The 27,341-nt window shown below is 40.3% G+C and overlaps 1 protein-coding gene and 1 long non-coding RNA gene across 2 annotated transcripts in view; one reads left to right on the top strand and one right to left on the bottom strand.

Moving 5' to 3' along the window:
- LOC133552101 (uncharacterized) overlaps positions 1–22,609 on the bottom strand; it is a 31,425-nt gene extending 8,816 nt beyond the window's left edge. The window contains exons 1-2 of the long non-coding RNA XR_009806616.1: positions 22,565–22,609; positions 18,298–18,869 (exon numbers count right to left, since the gene is read on the bottom strand). This is a non-coding gene — a long non-coding RNA (uncharacterized LOC133552101). The remainder of the gene's footprint in view (positions 1–18,297; positions 18,870–22,564) is intronic.
- LOC133552100 (excitatory amino acid transporter 5-like) overlaps positions 1–27,341 on the top strand; it is a 100,016-nt gene that overhangs the window by 17,783 nt on the left and 54,892 nt on the right. The window lies entirely within an intron of this gene.

Consider the following 27,341-nt stretch of genomic DNA (forward strand, 5'->3'; position numbering starts at 1 on the left):
GACTATTTTAGGCCCACGGCTCTTAGTTTTCTGCATGGGGTCAGTGATGTGTAACACACACACACACACACAAACACACCAAAAAAGGCAAATTGTCAGGTTCAAACCCTGATGACATCTATGAAACAGACAAGAAGCAAATAACCATGCAGAGACAGCGTTCAATTTTGCTCATGAGGAGAATGCATGGCGCTGCACACTTAGTCACAGTCTCGCCCTACGCTCTAATGTTCAGCTCCAGCACATCTTCTGAACGCGGTCTACTGCCTAGGACTGACTATTTTAGGCCCACGGCTCTTAGTCATCTGCATGGGGTCAGTGATGTGTACCACACACACACACACACACACACACAAAAGGCAAATTGTCATGTTCAAACCCCGATGACATCAATGAAACAGACCAGAAGCAAATAACCATGCAGAGACAGCGTTCAATTTTGCTCATGAGGAGAATGCATGGAGCTGCACACTTAGTCACAGTCTCGCCCTACGCTCTAACGTTCAGCTCCAGCACACCTTCTGAACGTGGTCTACTGCTTGGGACTGACTATTTTAGGCCCACGTCTCTTAGTCGTCTGAATGGGGTCAGTGATGTGTAACACACACACAAAAAACCCAAATCAGGCAACGGTTACATGCCGGGTGCTTTGTGCAATAAGCTACTTACAATCTGTGCACCGGCAAAGTCTGGATGAGAAGTTAATCCACCCCGCCCTCCCCGCTGTCTGCCCTCTACGTCCGTGTGTTTGGGTCTACTTTTTATCCGACGCCGCTCCACCTTGAAAAGGCCGCGGCGCGTCTCTACGTTGTGTTTTGCCTCGTTCTCCCGACCTATATATGGGCGGACCGGCTAATCCTGGTTTAGGATCCTAAAAACAAGCAGGTTGTGATAGTCCGAGTGGGACGGTGCGGACTGGGTGAGGCGCGGATCGGCTGGTCCACGCCGTGCATGGTTCAGTGGGGGCTTATCCAGGGGTGAAATAGCTGCCCTATAGCTTGCCTGTCCCCATTACCCCCAACCCCCCCACCCCCGCTCTCTCCCAACGCCATCTGCTTGCCAGCCAGAGAGGAAACCAGATTATCCCCGGCGACGCGTCATGCAGCGTCAATAGGCCCGTAAATAAATAAATAAAACTGAAAAAGGGACCGACTCATTGGAGCGATTGAAAGTACTCAAAATATAGAACAAAAATGCAAAAAACCCCAAACCGGTTCAATGTGTAATTCGTAAAAAAAACAACTAAATACAATGATTTGCGAGCCCTTTTCAAGCAGAGACAATATACGAAGCAATCAATCAATCATGGTTTATTTCTATAGTCCTAAATCACAAGTGTCTCAAAGGGCTGCACGAGAGACAACGGTTCAGAGCCCACATAAGGGCAAGGAAAAACTCACAACCCCGTGGGATGTCAATGTGAATGGCTAGGAGAAACCTTGGAAAGGACCGCAGATGTGGGTGACCCCCAAACCGTACCCCCATACCCACCTGGGGAAACCGGATGCAATGGACGTCGAGTGGATCTAGCATAATATTGTGAAAGTCCAGTCCATAGTGGATCTAACATATTAGTGAGAGTTCAGTCCATAGTGGATCTAACATAATAGTGAGAGTTCAGTCCATAGTGGATCTAACATAATAGTGAGAGTCCAGTCCATAGTGGATCTAACATAATAGTGTGAAAGTCCAGTCCATAGTGGATCTAACATAATAGTGAGAGTCCAGTCCATAGTGGATCTAACATAATAGTGAGAGTCCAGTCCATAGTGGATCTAACATAATAGTGAGAGTTCAGTCCATAGTGGATCTAACATAATAGTGAGAGTCCAGTCCATAGTGGATCTAACATAATAGTGAGAGTCCAGTCCATAGTGGATCTAACATAATAGTGAGAGTTCAGTCCATAGTGGATCTAACATAATAGTGAGAGTCCAGTCCATAGTGGATCTAACATAATAGTGAGAGTTCAGTCCATAGTGGATCTAACATAATAGTGAGAGTCCAGTCCATAGTGGATCTAACATAATAGTGTGAAAGTCCAGTCCATAGTGGATCTAACATAATAGTGTGAAAGTCCAGTCCATAGTGGATCTAACATAATAGTGAGAGTTCAGTCCATAGTGGATCTAACATAATAGTGAGAGTTCAGTCCATAGTGGATCTAACATAATAGTGAGAGTCCAGTCCATAGTGGATCTAACATAATAGTGAGAGTCCAGTCCATAGTGGATCTAACATAATAGTGTGAAAGTCCAGTCCATAGTGGATCTAACATAACAGTGAGAGTCCAGTCCATAGTGGATCTAACATATTAGTGAGAGTTCAGTCCATAGTGGATCTAACATAATAGTGAAAGTCCAGTCCATAGTGGATCTAACATAATAGTGAGAGTCCAGTCCATAGTGGATCTAACATAATAGTGAGAGTTCAGTCCATAGTGGATCTAACATAATAGTGAGAGTCCAGTCCATAGTGGATCTAACATAATAGTGTGAAAGTCCAGTCCATAGTGGATCTAACATATTAGTGAGAGTTCAGTCCATAGTGGATCTAACATAATAGTGAAAGTCCAGTCCATAGTGGATCTAACATAATAGTGAGAGTCCAGTCCATAGTGGATCTAACATAATAGTGTGAAAGTCCAGTCCATAGTGGATCTAACATATTAGTGAGAGTTCAGTCCATAGTGGATCTAACATAATAGTGAAAGTCCAGTCCATAGTGGATCTAACATATTAGTGAGAGTTCAGTCCATAGTGGATCTAACATAATAGTGTGAAAGTCCAGTCCATAGTGGATCTAACATATTAGTGAGAGTTCAGTCCATAGTGGATCTAACATAATAGATAGAGTTCAGTCCATAGTGGATCTAACATAATAGTGAGAGTTAAGTCCATAGTGGATCTAACATAATAGTGAGAGTCCAGTCCATAGTGGATCTAACATAATAGTGAGAGTCCAGTCCATAGTGGATCTAACATAATAGTGAGAGTCCAGTCCATAGTGGATCTAACATAATATTGTGAAAGTCCAGTCCATAGTGGATCTAACATAATAGTGAGAGTCCAGTCCATAGTGGATCTAACATAATAGTGAGAGTCCAGTCCATAGTGGATCTAACATAATAGTGAGAGACCAGTCCATAGCGGATCTAACATAATAGCGAGAGTCTAGTCCATAGTGGATCTAACATAATAGTGTGAGAGTCCAGTCCATAGTGGATCTAACATAACAGTGAGAGTCCAGTCCATGGTGGATCTAACATAATAGTGAGAGTCTAGTCCATAGTGGATCTAACATAATAGTGTGAGAGTCCAGTCCATAGTGGATCTAACATAATAGTGAGAGTCCAGTCCATAGTGGATCTAACATAACAGTGAGAGTCCAGTCCATAGTGGATCTAACATAATAGTGAGAGTCCAGTCCATAGTGGATCCAACATAATAGTGAGAGTCTACTCCATAGTGGATCTAATAGTTTGAAAATCCAGTCCATAGCGGATCTAACACAATAGTGAGAGTCCAGTCCATAGTGGATCTAACATAACAGTGAGAGACCAGTCCATAGTGGATCTAACATAATAGTGAGAGTCCAGTCCATAGTGGATCTAACATAACAGTGAGAGTCCAGTCCATAGTGGATCTAACATAACAGTGAGAGTCCAGTCCATAGTGGATCTAACATAATAGTGAGAGTCCAGTCCATAGTGGATCTAACATAATAGTGAGAGTCCAGTCCATAGTGGATCTAACATAACAGTGAGAGACCAGTCCATAGTGGATCTAACATAATAGTGAGAGTCCAGTCCATAGTGGATCTAACATAATAGTGAGAGTCCAGTCCATAGTGGATCTAACATAACAGTGAGAGACCAGTCCATAGTGGATCTAACATAATAGTGAGAGTCCAGTCCATAGTGGATCTAACATAATAGTGAGAGAGTCCAGTTCATAGTGGAGCTAACATAATAGTGAGAGTCCAGTTCCTAGTGGATCTAACATAATAGTGAGAGTCCAGTCCATAGTGGATCTAACATAATAGTGTGAGAATCCAGTCCATAGTGGATCTAACATAATAGTGAGAGTCCAGTCCATAGTGGATCTAACATAATAGTGAGAGTCCAGTCCATAGTGGATCTAACAGAATAGTGAGAGTCCAGTCCAAAGTGGATCTAACATAATAGTGTGAGTCCAGTCCATAGTGGATCTAACATAATAGTGAGAGTCCAGTCCATAGTGGATCCAACATAATAGTGAGAGTCCAGTCTAAGTGGATCTCACATAATAGTGAGAGTCCAGTCCATAGTGGATCTAACATAATAGTGAGAGTCCAGTCCATTGTGGATCTAACATAATAGTGTGAGAGTCTAGTCCATAGTGGATACAACATAATAGTAAGAGTCCAGTCCATAGTGGATCTAACATAATAGTGAGAGTCCAGTCCATAGTGGATCTAACATAATAGTGAGAGTCCAGTCCATAGTGGATCTAACATAACAGTGAGAGTCCAGTCCATGGTGGATCTAACATAACAGTGAGAGTCCAGTCCATAGTGGATCTAACATAACAGTGAGAGTCCAGTCCATGGTGGATCTAACATAACAGTGAGAGTCCAGTCCATGGTGGATCTAACATAACAGTGAGAGTCCAGTCCATAGTGGATCTAACATAATAGTGAGAGTCCAGTCCACAGTGGATCTAACATAATAGTGAGAGTCCAGTCCATAGTGGATCTAACATAATAGTGAGAGTCCAGTCCATAGTGGATCTAACCAAATAGTGAGAGTCCAGTCCATAGTGGACCTAACATAATAGTGAGAGTCCAGTCCATAGTGGATCTAACATAACAGTGAGAGTCCAGTCCATGGTGGATCTAACATAACAGTGAGAGTCCAGTCCATAGTGGATCTAACATAATAGTGAGAGTCCAGTCCACAGTGGATCTAACATAATAGTGAGAGTCCAGTCCATAGTGGATCTAACATAATAGTGAGAGTCCAGTCCATAGTGGATCTAACCAAATAGTGAGAGTCCAGTCCATAGTGGACCTAACATAATAGTGAGAGTCCAGTCCATAGTGGATCTAACATAACAGTGAGAGTCCAGTCCATAGTGGATTTAACATAATAGTGAGAGTCCAGTCCACAGTGGATCTAACATAATAGTGAGAGTCCAGTCCATAGTGGATCTAACATAATAGTGAGAGTCCAGTCTAAGTGGATCTCACATAATAGTGAGAGTCCAGTCCATAGTGGATCTAACATAATATTGTGAAAGTCCAGTCCATAGTGGATCTAACATAATAGTGAGAGTCCAGTCCATAGTGGATCTAACATAATAGTGAGAGTTCAGTCCATAGTGGATCTAACATAATAGTGAGAGTCCAGTCCATAGTGGATCTAACATAACAGTGAGAGTTCAGTCCATAGTGGATCTGACATAATATTGTAAGAGTCCAGTCCATAGTGGATCTAACATAATAGTGGGAGTCCAGTCCATAGTGGATCTAACATAATAGTGAGAATCCAGTCCATAGTGGATCTAACATAATAGTGAGAGTTCAGTCCATAGTGGATCCAACAGAATAGTGAGAGTCCAGTCCAAAGTGGATCTAACATAATAGTGTGAGTCCAGTCCATAGTGGATCTAACATAATAGTGAGAGTCCAGTCCATAGTGGATCTAACATAATAGTGAGAGTCCAGTCCAAAGTGGATCTAACATAACAGTGAGTGTCCAGTCTAAGTGGATCTCACATAATAGTGAGAGTCCAGTCCATAGTGGATCTAACATAATATTGTGAGAGTCCAGTCCATAGTGGATCTAACATAATAGTGAGAGTCCAGTCCATAGTGGATCTAACATAATAGTGAGAGTCCAGTCCATAGTGGATCTAACATAATATTGTGAGAGTCCAGTCCATAGTGGATCTAACATAATAGTGAGAGTCCAGTCCATAGTGGATCTAACATAATATTGTGAAAGTCCAGTCCATAGTGGATCTAACATAATAGTGAGAGTCCAGTCCATAGTGGATCTAACATAATAGTGAGAGTCCAGTCTAAGTGGATCTCACATAATAGTGAGAGTCCAGTCCATAGTGGATCTAACATAATATTGTGAGAGTCCAGTCTATAGTGGATCTAACATAATAGTAAGAGTCCAGCCTATAGTGGATCTAACATAATAGTGAGAGTCCAGTCCATAGTGGATCTAACATATTAGTGAGAGTCCAGTTTAAGTGGATCCAACATAATAGTGAGAGTCCAGTCCATAGTGGATCCAACATAATAGTGTGAGAGTCCAGTCCATAGTGGATCTAACATAATAGTGAGAGTCCAGTCCATATTGGATCTAATAGTGAGAGTCCAGTCCATAGTGGATCTAACATAACAGTGAGAGTCCAGTCCATAGTGGATCTAACCAAACAGTGAGAGTCCAGTCCATAGTGGATCTAACATAATAGTGAGAGTCTAGTCCATAGTGGATCTAATAGTTTGAGAGTCCAGTCCATAGTGGATCTAACATAATAGTGAGAGTCCAGTCTAAGTGGATCTCACATAATAGTGAGAGTCCAGTCCATAGTGGATCTAACATAATAGTGAGAGTCTAGTCCATAGTGGATCTAATAGTTTGAGAGTCCAGTCCATAGCGGATCTAACATAATAGTGTGAGTCCAGTCCATAGTGGATCTAACATAATAGTGAGAGTCCAGTCCATAGTGGATCCAACATAATAGTGAGAGTCCAGTCCATAGTGGATCTAACATAATAGTGAGAGTCCAGTCCATAGTGGATCCAACATAATAGTGAGAGTCCAGTCCATAGTGGATCTAACATAATAGTGAGAGTCCAGTCCATAGTGGATCCAACATAATAGTGAGAGTCCAGTCCATAGTGCATCCAACATAATAGTGAGAGTCCAGTCCATAGTGGATCTAACATGATAGTGAGAGTCCAGTCCATAGTGCATCCAACATAATAGTGAGAGTCCAGTCCATAGTGGATCTAACATGATAGTGAGAGTTCAGTCCATAGTGGATCTAACATAATAGTGAGAGTCCAGTCCATAGTGGATCTAACATAATAGTGAGAGTCCAGTCCATAGTGGATCTAACATAATAGTGAGAGTCCAGTCTAAGTGGATCTCACATAATAGTGAGAGTCCAGTCCATAGTGGATCTAACATAATATTGTGAGAGTCCAGTCCATAGTGGATCTAACATAATAGTGAGAGTCCAGTCCATAGTGGATCTAACATAATAGTGAGAGTCCAGTCCATGGTGGATCTAACATAACAGTGAGAGTCCAGTCCATAGTGGATCCAAAATAATAGTGAGAGTCCAGTCCAGAGCAACTTTTACTTTGCATAGTAGAGTTTTAACTTGCACTTACAGATGTAGCGACCAACTGTAAGTTACCGACAGTGGTTTTGCGAAGTGTTCCTGAGCCCATGTGGTGATATCCTTTACACACCAATGTGGCTTTTTGATGCAGTACCGCCTGAGGGATCGAAGGTCCGGAATATCGTCGCTTACGTGCAGTGATTTCTCCGGATTCTCTGAACCTTTTGATGATATTACGGACCATAGATGGTAAAATCCCTACATTCCTTGCAATAGCTGGTTGAGAAATGTTGTTCTAAAATTTGCCCACAAATTGCTGACCTTCACCCCATCTTTGTTTGTGAATGACTTAACATTTCATGGAAGCTGCTTTTATACCCAACCATGGCACCCACCTGTTGCCAACGAGCCTGCACACCTGCATGAAATAAGTGTTTGATGAGCACTCCAACACTTATATGGTCCCAACATCACAATCACTACCAGTAGCAAGAAGACAAAATGTGTTTTTTTTCTTTGCTTTTTTAATTAAATCCTTATTTGTTACTTAAAAAAAAAACAACCTGAAATATGCGACACATGCATTTGAGAAGTGTCTAACATGAAAGATCAGCGTGCCGAGTCTGTGCTTGTAAAAAGCCTGTTGCCTAGCAACGTGTGAGGTCATCGTCAATGGAGCTGCGTTTGTTGGCTTTAGCACTTTGTCGCTCTTTTGAATCTTTTCACCGGATTGTGTGTACGTTTGCTCGATAAAGAAATGGAATGTTCTTCCATGGCCGTCATGTCTTCTTGTCAACAAACGGGGTATTGTTTGGATGGCAAGTTTCTCACTTCAATCATCGATTTGTTGTTCAACATCCTTTTCACCAGATTGTGTGTACGTCTGCTCGATAAAGAGATGGAATGTGCTTCCATGGCCGTTATATCTTCTTGTCAACAAACGGGGTATTGTTTGGATGGCAAGTTTCTCATTCCAATCATTGATTTGTTGTTCAACATCCTTTTCACCGGATTGTGTGTACGTTTGCTCGATAAAGAGATGGAATGTGCTTCCATGGCCGTCATGTCTTCTTGTCAACAAACGGGGTATTGTTTGGATGGCAAGTTTCTCACTTCAAGTCATTGATTTTTTGTTCAACATTTTTTCACCAAATTGTGTGTACATCTGCTCGATAAAGAAATGGAATGTGCTTCCATGGCCGTCATGTCTTCTTGTCAACAAACGGGGTATTGTTTGGATGGCAAGTTTCTCACTCCAATCATTGATTTGTTGTTCAGTATTCTTTTGACCGGATCATGTGTACCTCTGCTTGATGGAATGTGCTTCCATGGCCGTCATGTCTTCTTGTCAACAAGCGGGGTATTGTTTGGATGGCAAGTTTCTCACTTCAATCAATGATTTGTTGTTCAGTATTCTTTTGACCGGATTGTGTGTACCTCTGCTTGATGGAATGTGCCTGCATGGCCGTCATGTCTTCTTGTCAACAAACGGGGTATTGTTTGGATGGCAAGTTTCTCACTTCAAGTCATCGATTTCTTGTTCAGTATTCTTTTGACCGGATTGTGTGTACGTTTGCTTGATAATAAGATGGAATGTGCTTCCATGGCCGTCATATCTTCTTGTCAACAAACGGGGTATTGTTTGGATGGCAAGTTTCTCACTTCAATCAATGATTTGTTGTTCAATATTCTTTTGACCAGATTGTGTGTACCTCTGCTCAATAAAAAGATGAAATGTGAATTCCATGGGCGTCATATCTTCTTGTCAACAAACGGGGTATTGTTTGGATGGCAAGTTTCTCACTTCAAGTCATTGATTTGTTGTTCAACATTTTTTCACCAAATTGTGTGTACATCTGCTTGATAATAAGATGGAATGTGCTTCCTTGGGTGTCATATCTTCTTGTCAACAAACGGGGTATTGTTTGGATGGCAGGTTTCTCACTTTAATCATTGATTAGTTGTTCAGTATTCTTTTCAACGGATTGTGTGTACATCTGCTTGATAATAAGATGGAATGTGCTTCCTTGGGTGTCATATCTTCTTGTCAACAAACGGGGTATTGCTTGGATGGCAAGTTTCTCACTTCAATCACTGATTTGTTGTTCAGTATTCCACTCTTGTGCGTGTGCATGTGTGGTTGTCTGCGGCGTGACAGTGTAGTGTTACACCAGTATATGTCATCGAGATGATTTTAGTGCGATACAGTTTGTTGCTCTCACCAGTAAAAAGATATTTCCTGCATTGAACTTGCTACACCAAAACAAAAATAGCCTGCCACGTTGCACCAAGCTATCGCTGACGGCGTTGGAACGGGCCTAAAAGTAATGAATTAGTTACTCATAAAAGTAGCGATGTTAACAACGATATACAAATCGGCTCGTTTTAGGTGGCTAGCAATGCAGCTAATGGGGGGAATCAGTTCTACCTATACAGCGTCAAGGTCACTTTCAACTCACTATTTCGGCTTCCGTCTGCATCCAACGTCTCAGTCTTCCTTCGGGCTGGCTTCTAGTAGCAGTGGTTCATCCTCAGTATATTCAGCTTCAAAAAGATAAGGTTGTGAGTCCTCATTTGTCCAAAAATAGTTGTTTTTGTTGTTTGTTAACAAGTCTGCCATGATTAGAACACACACATTTTTTTTTCCGGAAGGAAGAACACACATTTGATGCCGGAAGTCAGACGTGCGTTGCTATGGAAATAGAAATTAATGCGCGGAAGTGATACAAATGATCAAAATACGGTACATATTGCACATATTACATATTGTTATGAAGGTGTCTGTTACTACATTATATATATACTTGCAGTGTGTATATTGTACATATTACATATTGTTATGAAGGTGTCTGTTACAACATATATATATACTTGCAGTGTGTATATTGCACATATTACATATTGTTATGAAGGTGTCTGTTACTACATTATATATGTACTTGCAGTGTGTATATTGTACATATTACATATTGTTATGAAGGTGTCTGTTACTACATTATATATATACTTGCAGTGTGTATATTGTACATATTACATATTGTTATGAAGGTGTCTGTTACAACATATATATATATATTTTTTTCTGTGTGTATAGTTTACATGTTACCTATTGTTATGAAGGTGTCTGTTACTACATTATATATATACTTGTAGTGTGTATATTGTACATATTACATATTGTTATGAAGGTGTATGTCACTACATTATGAATAGAATTTCAGTGTGTATATAACACATATTACATATTGTTATGAAAGTGTCTGTTACTACACTATATATATTTATATACTTGCAGTGTGTATATTGAACAGATTACATATTTTATGAAGGTGTCTGTTACTACATTATATATATAAATATGTATATATATATATATATAAATATGTATATATATACATATATATATATATACATATATATAAAAGAGTAGTGTGTATATAACACATATTACATATTGTTATGAAAGTGTCTCTTACTACATTATATATATTTATATACTTGCAGTTTGTATATTGAACAGATTACATATTGTTATGGTGTCTGTTACTACATTATATATATAAATATGTATATATATAAAACAGTAGTGTGTATATAACACATTACATATTGTTATGAAAGTGTCTCTTACTACATTATATATATATATAAATATGTTTGTGTATATATATATATATATATATATAAATATATATATATATATATATATAAAACAGTAGTGAGTATATAACACATATTACAGATTGTTATGAAAGTGTCTCTTACTACATTATATATATACTTGCAGTGTGTATATTGAACGGATTACATATTTTATGAAGGTATCTGTTACTACATTATATATATATAAATATGTATATATATATATATATATATATATAAATATGTATATATATACATATATATATATATATATATACATATATATAAAACAGTAGTGAGTATATAACACATATTACATATTGTTATGAAAGTGTCTGTTACTACATTATATATATACTTGCAGTGTGTATATTGTACATGTTACATATTGTTATGAAGGTATCTGTTACTACATTATATATATAAATATGTATATATATATATATATATATATAAATATGTATATATATACATATATATATATATATACATATATATAAAACAGTAGTGAGTATATTGTACATATTACATATTGTTATGAAGGTGTCTGTTACTACATTATATATATACTTGCAGTGTGTATATTGTACATGTTACATATTGTTATGAAAGTGTCTGTTACTACATGATATATATACCTGCAGTGTGTATATTGTACATATTACATATTGTTATGAAAGTGTCACATTCCGTAGACTCCCAGAGACAATTAGTATCCGACGGACGAGACAAAGCTGAGCATGTGTCCGATGGCTGCCGTCATTCAATATTTGGCCTATCCGTTATCATCATAATTATTTTTTTTATTTGATGTTGTTGGTGGAAAGTGAATTATTTCATAAATTCATCATGGCTTAAGTCTTTGAAGGGTAGAAAAATGAACGTATCAACTTTAATTCGAAGACACATACACGTACTGATGGACCACTTCAGGTGTCAAGTGAAGTATTGCGTTTATTGAGTGATTCTATGACAAAGGACTGAGTACCTCGAACAAAAGGCGGGGTTAGGACACCTGAAGAATTCTGAACACACAGCGACACTCTCAGTCCTTTGTGAGTAACATAAAGACAACCACGCAACCCTAAGTGCGTCTTTCAGGAGGACAATGTTCATAAACGATAAACTGACTGACTATGCAAGAGGGGTCGGCAACCCAAAACGTTGAAAGAGCCATCCATCCATTAATCCATCATCTTCCGCTTATCCGAGGTCGGGTCGCGGGGGTAGCAGCCTAAGCAGGGAAACCCAGACTTCCCTCTCCCCAGCCACTTCGCCATTTTATACCAAAATGGATACATGGATGATACAGCAGAGGATTGGGAGAATGTCATGTGGTCAGATGAAACCAAAATAGAACTTTTTGGTATAAACTCAACTGGTGGTGTTTGGAGGAAGAAGAATGCTGAGTTGCATCCCAAGAACACCATACCTACTGTGAAGCATGGGGGTGGAAACATCATGCTTTGGGGCTGTTTTTCTGCTAAGGGGACAGGACGATTGATCCGTGTTAAGGAAAGAATGAATGGGGCCATGTATCCTGAGATTTGGAGCCAAAATCTCCTCCCATCAGTGAGAGCTTTGAATGGTTGACCAAATACTTATTTTCCAACATAATTTACAAATAAATTCTTTAAAATTCCTGGATTTTTTTTCTTTACATTCTGTCTCTCACAGTTGAAGTGTACCTATGATGAAAATGACAGACCTCTGTCATCATTTGAAGTGGGAGAACTTGCACAATCGCTGGCTGACTAAATACTTGTTTGCCCCACTGTGTCCACGCTTACCTGGGTCATGTCAGCTGGGCGGATTTAATGATCATTGACATTCTCATTTGAAACTCCGTGTGCGCTTGGTCAGTACTTAGGTGTCTCCGACCTCCGAAGTCAATATTTGTTCTGTCAATGCACCAGCAGATTATATTAGATAGTACTTTATATTAATTTGAGCGAGGATGAAAGATTCGTGGATGAGGAAAGTGAGAGTGAAGGACTAGAAAGAAAAAAAAAGACTATAGAGTGGAAGCGATTCAGATGTTATTTACTTATATTAGATAGTACTTTAAATTAATTTGAGCGAGGATGAAAGATTCGTGGATGAGGAAAGTGAGAGTGAAGGACTAGAATAAAAAGACTATAAAATGGGAGCGATTCAGATGTTATTTACTTATATTAGATTATATTAGATAGTACTTTATATTAATGTGAGCGAGGATGAAAGATTTGTGGATGAAGAAAGTGAGAGTGAAGGACTAGAAAAAAAAAGACTATAAAGTGGGAGCGATTCGGATGTTATTTACTTATATTAGATTATATTAGATAGTACTTTTTATTAATTTGAGCGAGGATGAAAAATTTGTGGATGAGGAAAGTGAGAGTGAAGGACTAGAAGAAGAAAAAAAAAGACTATAAAGTGGGAGCGATTCAGATGTTATTTACTTATATTATATTATATTAGATAGTACTTTATATTAATTTGAGCGAGGATGAAAGATTCGTGGATGAGGAAAGTGAGAGTGAAGGACTAGAAAAAAAAAAGAGTATAAAGTGGGAGCGATTCAGATGTTATTTACTTATATTAGATTATATTAGATAGTACTTTATATTAATTTGAGCGAGGATGAAAGATTCGTGGATGAGGAAAGTGAGAGTGAAGGACTAGAAAAAAAAAAGACTATAAAGTGGGAGCGATTCAGATGTAATTTACTTATATTAGATTATATTAGATAGTACTTTATATTAATTTGAGCGAGGATGAAAGATTCGTGGATGAGGAAAGTGAGAGTGAAGGACTAGAAAAAAAAGACTATAAAGTGGGAGCGATTCGGATGTTATTTACTTATATTAGATTATATTAGATAGTACTTTATATTAATTTGAGCGAGGATGAAAGATTTGTGGATGAGGAAAGTGAGAGTGAAGGACTAGAAAAAAAAGACTATAAAGTGGGAGGGATTCAGATGTTATTTACTTATAATAGATAGTACTTTATATTAATTTGAGCGAGGATAAAAGATTTGTGGATGAGGAAAGTGAGAGTGAAGGACTAGAAGAAAAAAAAAGACTATAAAGGGGGAGCGATTCAGATGTTATTTACTTATATCAGATTATATTAGATAGTACTTTATATTAATTTGAGCGAGGATGAAAGATTTGTGGATGAGGAAAGTGAGAGTGAAGGACTAGAAAAAAAAAGACTATAAAGTGGGAGCGATTCAGATGTTATTTACTTATATTAGATTGTATTAGTTAGTACTTTATATTAATTTGAGCGAGGATGAAAGATTTGTGGATGAGGAAAGTGAGAGTGAAGGACTAGGAAAAAAAAAGACTATAAAGTGGGAGCAATTCAGATGTTATTTACTTATATTAAATTATATTAGATAGTACTTTATATTAATTTGAACGAAAATGAAAGATTTGTGAATGAGGAAAGTGAGCGTGAAGGACTAGAAAAAAAAGACTATAAAGTGGGAGCGATTCAGATGTTATTTACTTATATTAGATTATATTAGATAGTACTTTATATTAATTTGAGCGAGGATGAAAGATTCGTGGATGAGGAAAGTGAGAGTGAAGGATTAAAAAGAAAAAAAAAAGACTATAAAGTGGGCGTGATTCAGATGTTATTTACTTATATTAGATAGTACTTTAAATTAATTTGAGCGAGGATGAAAGATTCGTGGATGAGGAAAGTGAGAGTGAAGGACTAGAAAGAAAAAAAAGACTATAAAGTGGGAGCGATTCAGATGTTATTTACTTATATTAGATTATATTAGATAGTACTTTATATTAATTTGAGCGAGGATGAAAGATTTGTGGATGAGGAAAGTGAGAGTGAAGGACTAGAAAAAAAAGACTATAAAGTGGGAGCGATTCAGATGTTATTTACTTATATTAGATTATATTAGATAGTACTTTATATTAATTTGAGCGAGGATGAAAGATTTGTGGATGAGGAAAGTGAGAGTGAAGGACTAGAAAACAAAAAAAGACTATAAAGTGGGAGCGATTCAGATGTTATTTACTTATATTAGATTATATTAGATAGTACTTTATATTAATTTGAGCGAGGATGAAAGATACGTGGATGAGGAAAGTGAGAGTGAAGGACTGGAAAAAAAAAGACTATAAAGTGGGAGCAATTCAGATGTTATTTACTTATATTTGATTATATCAGATAGTACTTTATATTAATTTGAGCGAGGATGAAAGATTCGTGGATGAGGAAAGTGAGAGTGAAGGACTAGGAAAAAAAAGACTATAAAGTGGGAGGGATTCAGATGTTATTTACTTATATTAGATAGTACTTTATATTAATTTGAGCGTGGATGAAAGATTCGTGGATGAGGAAAGTGGGAGTGAAGGTCTAGAAAAAAAAGACTATAAAGTGGGAGCGATTCAGATGTTATTTACTTATATTATATTATATTAGATAGTACTTTATATTAATTTGAGCGAGGATGAAAGATTTGTGGATGAGGAAAGTGAGAGTGAAGGACTAGAAAAAAAAAAGACTATAAAGTGGGAGCGATTCAGATGTTATTTACTTATATTAGATTATATTAGATAGTACTTTATATTAATTTGAGCGAGGATGAAAGATTCGTGGATGAGGAAAGTGAGAGTGAAGGACTAGAAAAAAAAAGACTATAAAGTGGGAGCGATTCAGATGTTATTTACTTATATTAGATTATATTAGATAGTACTTTATATTAATTTGAGCGAGGATGAAAGATTTGTGGATGAGGAAAGTGAGAGTGAAGGACTAGAGAAAAAAAAAAAGACTATAAAGTGGGACCGATTCAGATGTTATTTACTTATATTAGATAGTACTTTATATCAATTTGAGCGAGGATGAAAGATTCGTGGATGAGGAAAGTGAGAGTGAAGGACTAGAGAAAAAAAAAAAGACTATAAAGTGGGACCGATTCAGATGTTATTTACTTAGATTATATTAGATAGTACTTTATATTAATTTGAGCGAGGATGAGTGAGTGAGTGATCAGCAGCATAGAGATGTCCCCAACCGATACACAGGCGAGCGGGTCCATCCTGGGTCTCGACTCTGATAAAGATCCATATGAGATGGGAAAGCACGGATGGACTACGGACTTGAAATGTTATCCTGATATAACTTATCGTCAACTATTTGGTGAACAATGTTAGTGCCTACACTCTGGATGAGCTCAAGGCCTACAAGTCGCTCCAAGCCTACAATTACTTTGTGTGTGGATGGGTACAGGAAATGAAACTGGCTACAATGGAAGATAAATGTGGATGTCGAGCGGGTCTAACATGATACTGTGAAAGTTCAATCCATAGTGGCTCCAACACAGCAGCAAGAGTTAGGTTCAAAGCGGATCCAAGTCCGCAGGAAACCATCCCAAGCGGAGGCTGATCAGCCTTCCAGTTTCTGGACAACCTGCTCTACCCCCTGAGCACTGTGAGAATGAAAAGTCATTGGAACCTGGTCCACCAGGTCCTAGAGTAGATACCCTGTCCTGGAACAGAGCCGTGGGTGCAGTCTATTTTTGCGAGGGGACAAACAAAAGTCCTTTAATTCCTCAGGATTAACTAAAAAGACAAGCTTGACCCTTCATTGAGCTTTGGATCAAATGCGGATGCCTCTTCCCCGGGAAGAGAACCCTCGGCTTGGATCGTCGCTCTTTGGGTTTAGACCTCCCCGGGACAGTTGGCAGTGTCCTCCCGTGAACAAAGTCATTGTGTGCGCTGGTTCGAAAACCCTCTGCTAATGCAAGAACTGCAGGAACAGGCCGTTCTGTTCTCTCGGGTCAGGAAAACAAATGCAAGACCGTCTGGTAGCAAAATCACAAAGTTATTCAGGAAGTGAACACCAGACAATGTTGTTCTAAGGTTGAAATTATACACAAACTTATTACGGTTTCGGTTCAGTTTGGTGTACATGCTTAGTCTCTTAGAACCCCCCAGAATACCATATGTCCCAAAGTCTGTCGTGGTTCTTATCAAATAAAACGTAATGGCTCCAATAGCGCTGACCCTCCAAATAAATGCAAAAATCCTTAAATTTATTGACGAAATACGTCATTTTTGCCCAGTATTTCAACTCAAGGCCTACCTACTACAGAGGGGCCCGATCAAGTATTAACGCCGAATTAACAATCTCACTCTTGATTTTAATCGTATTTCATGACCAGCTCTAACCTACTTAGAGTTAAGCAGGATATACTTTTTCAAATAATTAAGAAACCATGTGTTAATCTCGAAGATTATTATCGAGACTTAGGTCAGGCTGGTTACCAAAATAAATACTAAACCGTCTGTACTACGAAATAAATACATCCTAATTTATTCCCTTTGGGGTCGCGCTGGTGCCTATCTCAGCTACAATAAGGCGGAAGGCGGCGTACACCCTGGACAAGTCGCCACCTCATCACAGGGCATATATATATATATATATATATGTGTATGAGTGGGAAAAATCACAACAATCACTACTTCATCTCTACAGAACTGTTTCATGAGGGGTTCCCTCAATCATCAGGAGATTTTCTTTTTTTATATCCATCCATCCATCTTCTTCCGATTATCCGACGTCTGGTCGCGGGGGCAGCAGCCTAAGCAGGGAAGCCCAGACTTCCCTCTCCCCAGCCACTTCGTCTAGCTCTTCCCGGGGGATCCCGAGGCGTTCCCAGGCCAGCCGGGAGACATAGTCTTCCCAACGTGTCCTGGGTCTTCCCCGTGCCCTAAACAACAGGCGTTCGGGTGGCAACCTGACCAGATGCCCGAACCACCTCATCTGGCTCCTCTCCATGTGGAGGAGCAGCGGCTTTACTTTGAGTTCCTCCCGGATGGCAGAGCTTCTCACCCTACCTCTAAGGGAGAGACCCAAACTCATTTGGGCCGCTTGTACCCGTGATCTTATCCTTTCGGTCATGACCCAAAGCTCATGACCATAGGTGAGGATGGGAACGTAGATCGACCGGTAAATTGAGAGCTTTGCCTTCCGGCTCAGCTCCTTCTTCACCACAACGGATCGATACAGCGTCCGCATTACTGAAGACGCCGCACCGATCCACTCTTCCCTCACTCGTGAACAAGACTCCTTGGTACTTGAACCCCTCCACTTGGGGCAGGGTCTCCTCCCCAACCTGGAGATGGCACTCCACCCTTTTCCGGGAGAGAACCATGGACTCGGATTTGGAGGTGCTGATTCTCATTCCGGCCGCTTCACACTGGTATATGTATATATATATATATATATACAGGAATGGGGTGTGAGTAAGCCAAAAGGGTGTTAATGTGTGTTACCGGATGAGTGTTACCTGTAGTGTTGAGGGAGAGGCGGAAGTCCAAAGGGCGGCAGGGCTGGCTCGGAGGTCCGTGAGCAGGCAGGTAGTCTTGGGGAGGACAATAGAGAGGCGTCAAAGTCCGTGTGCAGGCAGGAGCTCGAGATCCAAAAGGGGGCAGTCAGAAAGCCAGAGGGGAACACAGGGAAATGAGACCCACAGCTCGTAACGCGGGAACGGAGGTAGGCTGCTGGAAGACGGGGATAAAACAGCCTCCATTAAAAGTATTTAGTCAATAACATCAACAAAACTCACCTTTGTGCATTCATGCACAACGTTATAAGTTTGGTGGACAAAATGAGACGGGAAAAGAAGTGGCATTAATCAAGTCTTAGCCAACATACCCAGGGGGTTTACCTCGATCGTCTGCGGGGAAGGGACCGCCGTCGTCCCCGATTTTGCAGATTTCGTTGAGTTTATCGTTGGAAATGCATCTGCTTTGAGTGTCGCAGGATATCCGCACATTCTTGCCATCTCCGTCGTAGCATCGCTGTCGTCGGGAAAGTGTGCGGAACAAACGAGGGACTTTCTTCGCACATTCTTGATACCTTGAACATTGATTTAAATTGTCAGGAAAGAAGTGGAAGGAATTTAAGGGTTAAAACCAATAAAAATCAGTTCCCAGTAGCTTATTTTATTTTTCGAAGTTTTTTGCAAAATTTTACCCATTGTGGAATATCCCGAAAAAAGGCTTTAAAGTGCCTAATTTTCGCCAGCTGTGTGTCCACCCCCCCATTTAGGAAGATATAGCGACATTAGCTCGGATTCAGACTCGGATTTCAGCGGCTTAAACGACTCAACAGATTACGCATGTATTGAAACGGATGGTTGGAGTGTGGAGGCAGATAGCGAAAACGAAATTGAAGAAAAAAACTGCAGCTATTGAGCCAACGGGGACGAATTTGTCGACCGCCTTCTAACCAACGATTGCATCGTTTGACCACTGGAGCAACTTAAATCCGGCGATTGGTATGTGTTTGTTTGGCGTTAAATGTGGGTGGAGGGAAAGGCCGGATGCAAATATAGCTACGAATGTACATACAGCTAGCCTAAATAGCATGTTAGCATCGACTAGCCGGCAGTCATGCCGTGACCAAATATGTCAATATAAGTGAATAACATCAACAAAACTCACCTTTGTGATTTCGTTGACTTTATCGTTGGAAATGCATCTGCTTTGAGTGTCGCGGGATATACACACATCTCTGTGCCGTGTCTGTCGTAGCATAGCTGTCGTCGGTAAAATGTGCAGAACAAACGCATCTGTTGACCACTGGTGTACTTGAATCCGTCGATTGGTATGTGTTTGTTTGGCATTAAATGTGGGTGGAGGGAAAGGCTGGATGCAAATATAGCTACAAATGAGGAAAAAATGATGTGCATACAGCTAGCCTAAATAGCATGTTAGCATCGATTAGCATGCTGTGACCATTGATATGTCTGATTAGCACACTCCACGTAAGTCAACTGGAACATTTTAAAAGGGAACATTATCACAATTTCAAAAGGGTTAAAAACAATAAAAATCAGTTCCCAATGGCTTGTTGTATTTTTTGAAGTTTTTTTCAAAATTTTACCGGTCTTGGAATATCCCTGAATAAAGCTTTAAAGTGCCTTGTTTTCGCTATCTTCGAAGCCACTGTTCATTTCCCTGTGACGTCACACAGTGATGCTAATGTAAACAAACAATGGGATTAGCACAGCAAGATATAGCGACATTAGCTCGGATTCAGACTCGGATTTCAGCGGCTTAAGCGATTCAACAGATTACGCATGTATTGAAACAGATGGTTGGAGTATGAAAATATTGAAGAAGAAACTGAAGCTATTGACGCTATTCATAGCCATAGCATGGCCGAATAGCTGCGTTAGCATCGCCGGTAAAATGTGCGGACCAAACGATCAGGACTTTCGCATCTTTTGACACTGGAGCAACTTAAATCCGTCGATTGGTAAGTGTTTGTTTCGCATTAAATGTGGGTGGAAAGAAACGTAATATCGGATCTGGCTGATTAACATCAGGTGTGGCCAGCTGCCAATCAGCCACAGCTGAAGGGAAACAAAGCACTCAGGGAGACAAACAGGAAGCTGAACCAAAATAAGAGTGCTGACATGAACCAAGGACAGGAAATACTAAACACACAGAGGAGAAACTAAAACAGAGAAGAGAAGGAGGCAGGCATGGAGTGAGAAAACATGGTTTTAATATGAACAACTAGAACAAAACCAAACAAAAGGGTTCAAACCAAAAGCGCGCACGTGGGCGGATAACAAACAAAAGGCCTAGCGTGGAAGCTACCAAGTGTCTAGCAGGAAACAGAAAAACTGGAAACAGCTAATGGCTAACAAGAAAACACGAAACCAAAAAGCTAGGAGAAAACTAACTACAAATAGCTAACAGGAACAGCTTATCGCTACGACGACAAGGACAAACAGTAGCACGACAGGTAGTAGCTGTAATGATGACATCGACAAATCAGGACAGGTAGCAACGACACAAGAGCGACAAGACGTGACATCGACAAGACAATAATCCAGCACTGACTGGAGGAACAAAGCAGGTAAAATAGGAGCTGGCTGATTAACATCAGGTGTGGCCAGCTGCCAATCAGCCACAGCTGAGGGGAAACAAAGCACTCAGGGAGACAAACAGGAAGCTGAACCAAAATAAGAGTGCTGACAGGAGCCAAGGACAGGAAATACTAAACACACAGAGGAGAAACTAAAACAGAGAAGAGGAGGCAGGCATGGTGTGAGAAAAGATGGTTTTAATATAAACAACTAGAACAAAACTAAACAAAAGGGTTCAAACCAAAAGCGCGCACGTGGGCGGATAACAAACAAAAGGCCTAGCGTGGAAGCTAACAGGTGTCTAGCAGGAAACAGAAAAACTGGAAACAGCTAATGGCTAACAAGAAAACACGAAACCAAAAAGCTAGGAGAAAACTAACTACAAATAGCAAACAGGAACAGCTTATCGCTACGACGACAAGGACAAACAGTAGCACGACAGGTAGTAACTGTAATGATGACATCGACAAATCAGGACAGGTAGCAACGACACAAGAGCGACAAGACGTGACATCGACAAGACAATAATCCAGCACTGACTGGAGGAACAAAGCAGGTAAAATAGGAGCTGGCTGATTAACATCAGGTGTGGCCAGCTGCCAATCAGCCACAGCTGAGGGGAAACAAAGCACTCAGGGAGACAAACAGGAAGTTGAACCAAAATAAGAGAGCTGACAGGAACCAAGGACAGGAAATACTAAACACACAGAGGAGAAACTAAAACAGAAAAGAGAAGGAGGCAGGCATGGAGTGAGAAAACATGGTTTTAATATAAACAACTAGAACAAAACTAAACAAAAGGGTTCAAACCAAAAGCGCGCACGTGGGCGGATAACAAACAAAAGGCTTAGCGTGGAAGCTAACAGGTGTTTAGCAGGAAACAGAAAAACTGGAAACAGCTAATGGCTAACAAGAAAACACGAAACCAAAAAGCTAGGAGAAAACAAACTACGAATAGCAAACAGGAACAGCTTACCGCTACGACGACAAGGACAAATAGTAGCACGACGTAGCTGTAATGATGACATCGACAAATCAGGACAGGTAGCAACGACACAAGAGCGACAAGACAATAATCCAGCACTGACTGGAGGAAGAAAGCAGGTAAAACAGGAGCTGGCTGATTAACATCAGGTGTGGCCAGGTGCCAATCAGCCACAGCTGAGGGGAAACAAAGCACTCGGGGAGACAAACAGGAAGCTGAACCAAAATAAGAGTGCTGACAGGAACCAAGGACAGGAAATACTAAACACACAGAGGAGAAACTAAAACAGAGAAGAGAAGGAGGCAGGCATGGAGTGAGAAAACATGGTTTTAATATAAACAACTAGAACAAAACCAAACAAAGGGTTCAAACCAAAAGCGCGCACGTGGGCGGATAACAAACAAAAGGCCTAGCGTGGAAGCTAACAGGTGTCTAGCAGGAAACAGAAAAACTGAAAACAGCTAATGGCTAACAAGAAAACACGAAACCAAAAAGCTAGGAGAAAACTAACTACAAATAGCTAACAGGAACAGCTTACCGCTACGACGACAAGGACAAATAGTAGCACGACGTAGCTGTAATGATGACATCGACAAATCACGACAGGTAGCAACGACACAAGAGCGACAAGACGTGACATCGACAAGACAATAATGCTTGTTTATGGCAATAAATCATCTTTCTTACCTGCACCCTGCTTCCGGGCATCCATCTGCGAACCATGCGACACCTGTGCCATGCAAAAAAAAAAAAACGCAAATTAATCATTTAAAAATCGTACCATAGATTTTTATGGACTTTCGTCGTAGATTCAGACACTCAACGCTTGAAGAGTACTTAAGGTAAATACTTTACATCATACGCTTATTCTCCTTACTCTATGTTTGCTTTTAGGTCCAATCTTCATGCTGCACTTACCAGACCAAGGGAGATGTATTTTTTTTTTCCTTGAGTACAATTAATACAACCATTTTATGAACAATTCATTGACCTTCCACTTCGGCACTGCAGCACTCCTCTTATGCACGTTCAACGAGGTACACCCCTTTGTCCACAACTGCGTGAGCAAATAGTCAAACAGTTTAAGAACAACCTTTCTCAAAGTGACATTGCAAGAAATTTAAGTATTTCAACATCTACGTTCCATAATATCATCAAAAGGTTCAGAGAATCTGGAGAAATCACTCCACGTAAGCGGAGATATTCAACCAACATTGAATATCTGTATGAAAAACCGACATCAATCTCTAAAGGATATCACCACATGGGCTCAGGAAGACTTCAGAAAACCACTGTCACTAAATACAGTTGGTCGCTACATCTGTAAGTGCAAGTTAAAGCTCTACTATGCCAAGCAAAAGCCATTTATCAACAACACCCAGAAACGCCGCCAGCTTCTCTGGGCCCGAGATCATCTAAGATGGACTGATGCAAAGTGGACCAACCCAAAAAACCTCCCTTTTTGTCCTGAGCAAGACACTTCACCCTTGCTCCTGATGGGTGCTGGTTGGCGCCTTGCATGGCAGCTCCCTCCATCAGTGTGTGAATGTGTGTGTGAATGGGTAAATGTGGAAGTAGTGTCAAAAGCGCTTTGAGTACCTTGAAGGTAGAAAAGCGCTATACAAGTACAACCCATTTATCATTTATTTATTTATTATTTTTTCATGACAAGGAAAAAATAAAGAAAGAAAGAACCCCCCCCCGCCCGCCGGGCTGCGGGACAAATTATCAAGCGTTGATCGGTCCGCAGCTACAAAAAAGTTGGGGACCACTGCCTTAAATGGCACGGTATCGAAAACCGACATCAATCTCTAAAGGATATCACCAAGAACACTTGTCACTAAATACAGTTAGTCGCTACATCTGTAAATGCAAGTTAAAGCTCTGCTATGCAAAGCGAAAGCTATTTATCAACAACATCCAGAAACGCCGCCGGCTTCTCTGGGCCCGAGATCATCTAAGATGGACTGATGCAAAGTGGACCAACCCAAAAAACCTCCCTTTTTCATGACAAGGAAAAAATAAATAAAGAAAGAACCCCCCCGCCCGCCGGGCTACGGGACAAATTATCAAGCGTTGATCGGTCCGCAGCTACAAAAAAGTTGGGGACCACTGCCTTAAATGGCACAGTATCATCAATCTCTAAAGGATATCACCAAGAACACTTGTCACTAAATACAGTTGGTCGCTACATCTGTAAGTGCAAGTTAAAGCTCTGCTATGCAAAGCAAAAGCCATTTATCAACAACACCCAGAAACGCCGCCAGCTTCTCTGGGCCCGAGATCATCTAAGATGGACTGATGCAAAGTGGAAAAGTGTTCTGTGGTCTGACGAGTCCACATTTCAAATTGTTTTTGGAAATATTCGACATCGTGTCATCCGGACCAAAGGGGAAGCGAAGCATCCAGACTGTTATCGACGCAAAGTTGAAAAGCCAGCATCTGTGGAATTTTCCACCATTCTTCCCAAAAGAAAGCATAAGAACAAGTACAAAGCCCGTTTCCATATGAGTTGGGAAATTGTGTTAGATGTAAATATAAACAGAATACAATGATTTGCAAATCCTTTTCAAGCCATATTCAGTTGAATATGCTACAAAGACAACATATTTGATGTTCAAACTCATAAACTTTGTTTTTTTTTTGGCAAATAATAATTAACTTAGAATTTCATGGCTGCGACACGTGACAAAGTAGTTGGGAAAGGGCATGTTCACCACTGTGTTACATCACCTTTTCTTTTAACAACACTCAATAAACGTTTGGGAACTGAGGAAACTAATTGTTGAAGCTTTGAAAGTGGAATTCTTTCCCGTTCTTGTTTTATGTAGAGCTTCAGTCCTTCAACAGTCCGGGGTCTCCGCTGTCCTATTTTACGCTTCACACATTTTCCATGGGAGACAGGTCTGGACTGCAGGCGGGCCAGGAAAGTACCCGCACTCTTTTACTACGAAGCCACGCTGTTGTAACACGTGCTGAATGTGGCTTGGCATTGTCTTGCTGAAATAAGCAGGGGCGTCCATGAAAAAGATGGCGCTTAAATGGCAGAATATGTTGCTCCAAAACCTGTATGTACCTTTCAGCATTAATGGTGCCTTCACAGATGTGTAAGTTACCCATGCCTTGGGCACTAATGCACCCCCATACCATCACACATGCTGGCTTTTACACTTTGCGTCGATAACAGTCTGGATGGTTCGCTTCCCCTTTGGTCCGGATGACACGATGTCGAATATTTCCAAAAACAATTTAAAATGTGGACTCGTCAGACCACAGAACACTTTTCCACTTTGCATCAGTCCATCTTAGATGATCTCGGGCCCGGAGAAGCCGGCGGCGTTTCTGGATGTTGTTGATAAATGGCTTTTACTTTGCATAGTAGAGCTTTAACTTGAACTTACAGATGTAGTGACAAACTGTATTTAGTGACAGTGATTTTCTGAAGTGTTCCTGAGCCCATGTGGTGATATCCTTTAGCGATTGATGTCGGTTTTTGATACAGTGCTGTCTGAGGGTTCCACAGTCACGGTCATTCAATGTTGGTTTCAAACCATGCCGCTTACGTGGAGTGATTTCTCCAGATTCTCTGAACCTTTTGATGATATTATGGAGCGTAGATGTTGAAATCCCTAAATTTCTTGCAATTGCACTTTGAGAAACGTTGTTCTTAAACTGTTTGACTATTTGCTCACACAGTTGTGGACAAAGGGGTGTACCTCGCCCCATCCTTTCTTGTGAAAGACTGAGCATTTTTTGGGAAGATGTTTTTATACCCAATCATGGCACCCACCTGTTCCCAATTAGCCTGCACACCTGTGGGATGTTCCAAATAAGTGTTTGATGAACATTCATCAACTTTATCAGTATCTATTGCCACAATGTTTATCAGTTGAACATCAAATATGTTGTCTTTGTAGCATATTCAACTGAATATGGGTTGAAAAGGATTTGCAAATCATTGTATTCTGTTTATATTTACATCAAACACAATTTCCCAACTCATATGGAAACGGGTTTTGTAGCTGCAAGACCCGTAACAAAACAATGTGTCCAAAATATATTTACCATTGTGTCAGGTTCATCTATTGTATTAAACAAGACGAGAAGAAAATAATTCATCAAATTTGGCTCAATTTGAGGAGAGACGCCCGGACAGACTACACTCTTGTGCAGTGTCTCAGCACGCTCTGGCAAAAGGTTGTCTTTCTCCCCCTTTATTTTGGACTTTCTCTGACCACATGTCAACAGCTGTTTCATAAGGGACGAGGGTCGAGTACAGTTCACGGAAAAGGTCGTAAAACAGTTCAAAGAAAGGAGTTCAAAAAAGGAGGTCGCCTGGAAGGGAGTCGCGTCCTGCTTTCTCTTCGCGTTTGCAGTTCTTGGGTCAGACGATATCTTTCTGTTTTATTACCATACATGAAAGAAACAGGAACACGTTCATGTTGCCTCCCACCTTACACGGCGGAGTTTTACGAACCTTACTCTTGGTAGGTTCAAAGACGGCTTTTGGTCTTCTAGCTGGTGTTGCGTTTGAACCAGATGTTCCTCGGAGGGAATTTAAACTGCTGGTCACCCCCAAGTTCTTTTGATGACACATACGCTGATTTTAGATGAATCCCAGACAGAATAGGTATTTTGACATTTTATTCCAAAGCTTTGGGGAGACCAATCTATGAACAACACATTCCAATCGCATCGCCCAAGTTGATCTGAAACCCCTACGGAAGTCTTGCCTTTTTCCATACCTCACTAGCCCCCCTCAGAGCGAATCCACATATCTATTCTCCTTCTAAGCCTGGGGCAAGAAAAGATAACAAGGGTGTTATGGCTACCCGTCACATTCCAAGCTCGAGGTTAACCCGAGCACACCACTTGGCTGTTTTCAAATATGACTAATTAAGAGAATAAATAACTCTTGAATATGGATATATGTAGATATCTATCTCAGTCACTGGGAACTCAATTCAACACAAAGTTTTTGTGATAATTTAGATAGAATTATTCGGACAATTGACCCTATCGTTAAGATTCAAATATACCTGCTATTCCTGGTTACATTTGTGGAGGGGCAAACAAAAACAATGTCACTCACCCGCAACTCTCCCCCCACCCCCCTCTCCAGTAGCTTGGTCTTTTTCAATTTCTGCACCAAGCAATCAAAATAATTGCGGTTTAGGAAACCACTTCATTGTTTTGTTTGTTTTGGCTTCCCCAGGCAAATGAATTACAAAACAATCAGTCCTGCAAGTACGCAAACATCTGGCCCACAACAACGGTTTGTGTGCCCGTTTTTTTTTTTTTAGAAGATTGATGTCGGGCAAAGCTGCCAATCAACCCCAGCTTGACTTTTTACTGATCTGATTTGGGAGCCGGGACTACAATCTATTAGCAGAGCAGGCAAGGCTCTTGCTCCTCAGTTTAGTCCTATTATATGATATTGCATTTTGATTCTAATCACCTACAG

The sequence above is a fragment of the Nerophis ophidion genome, linkage group LG04, assembly GCF_033978795.1.
Source record: "Nerophis ophidion isolate RoL-2023_Sa linkage group LG04, RoL_Noph_v1.0, whole genome shotgun sequence".
Classification (NCBI taxonomy): domain Eukaryota; kingdom Metazoa; phylum Chordata; class Actinopteri; order Syngnathiformes; family Syngnathidae; genus Nerophis; species Nerophis ophidion.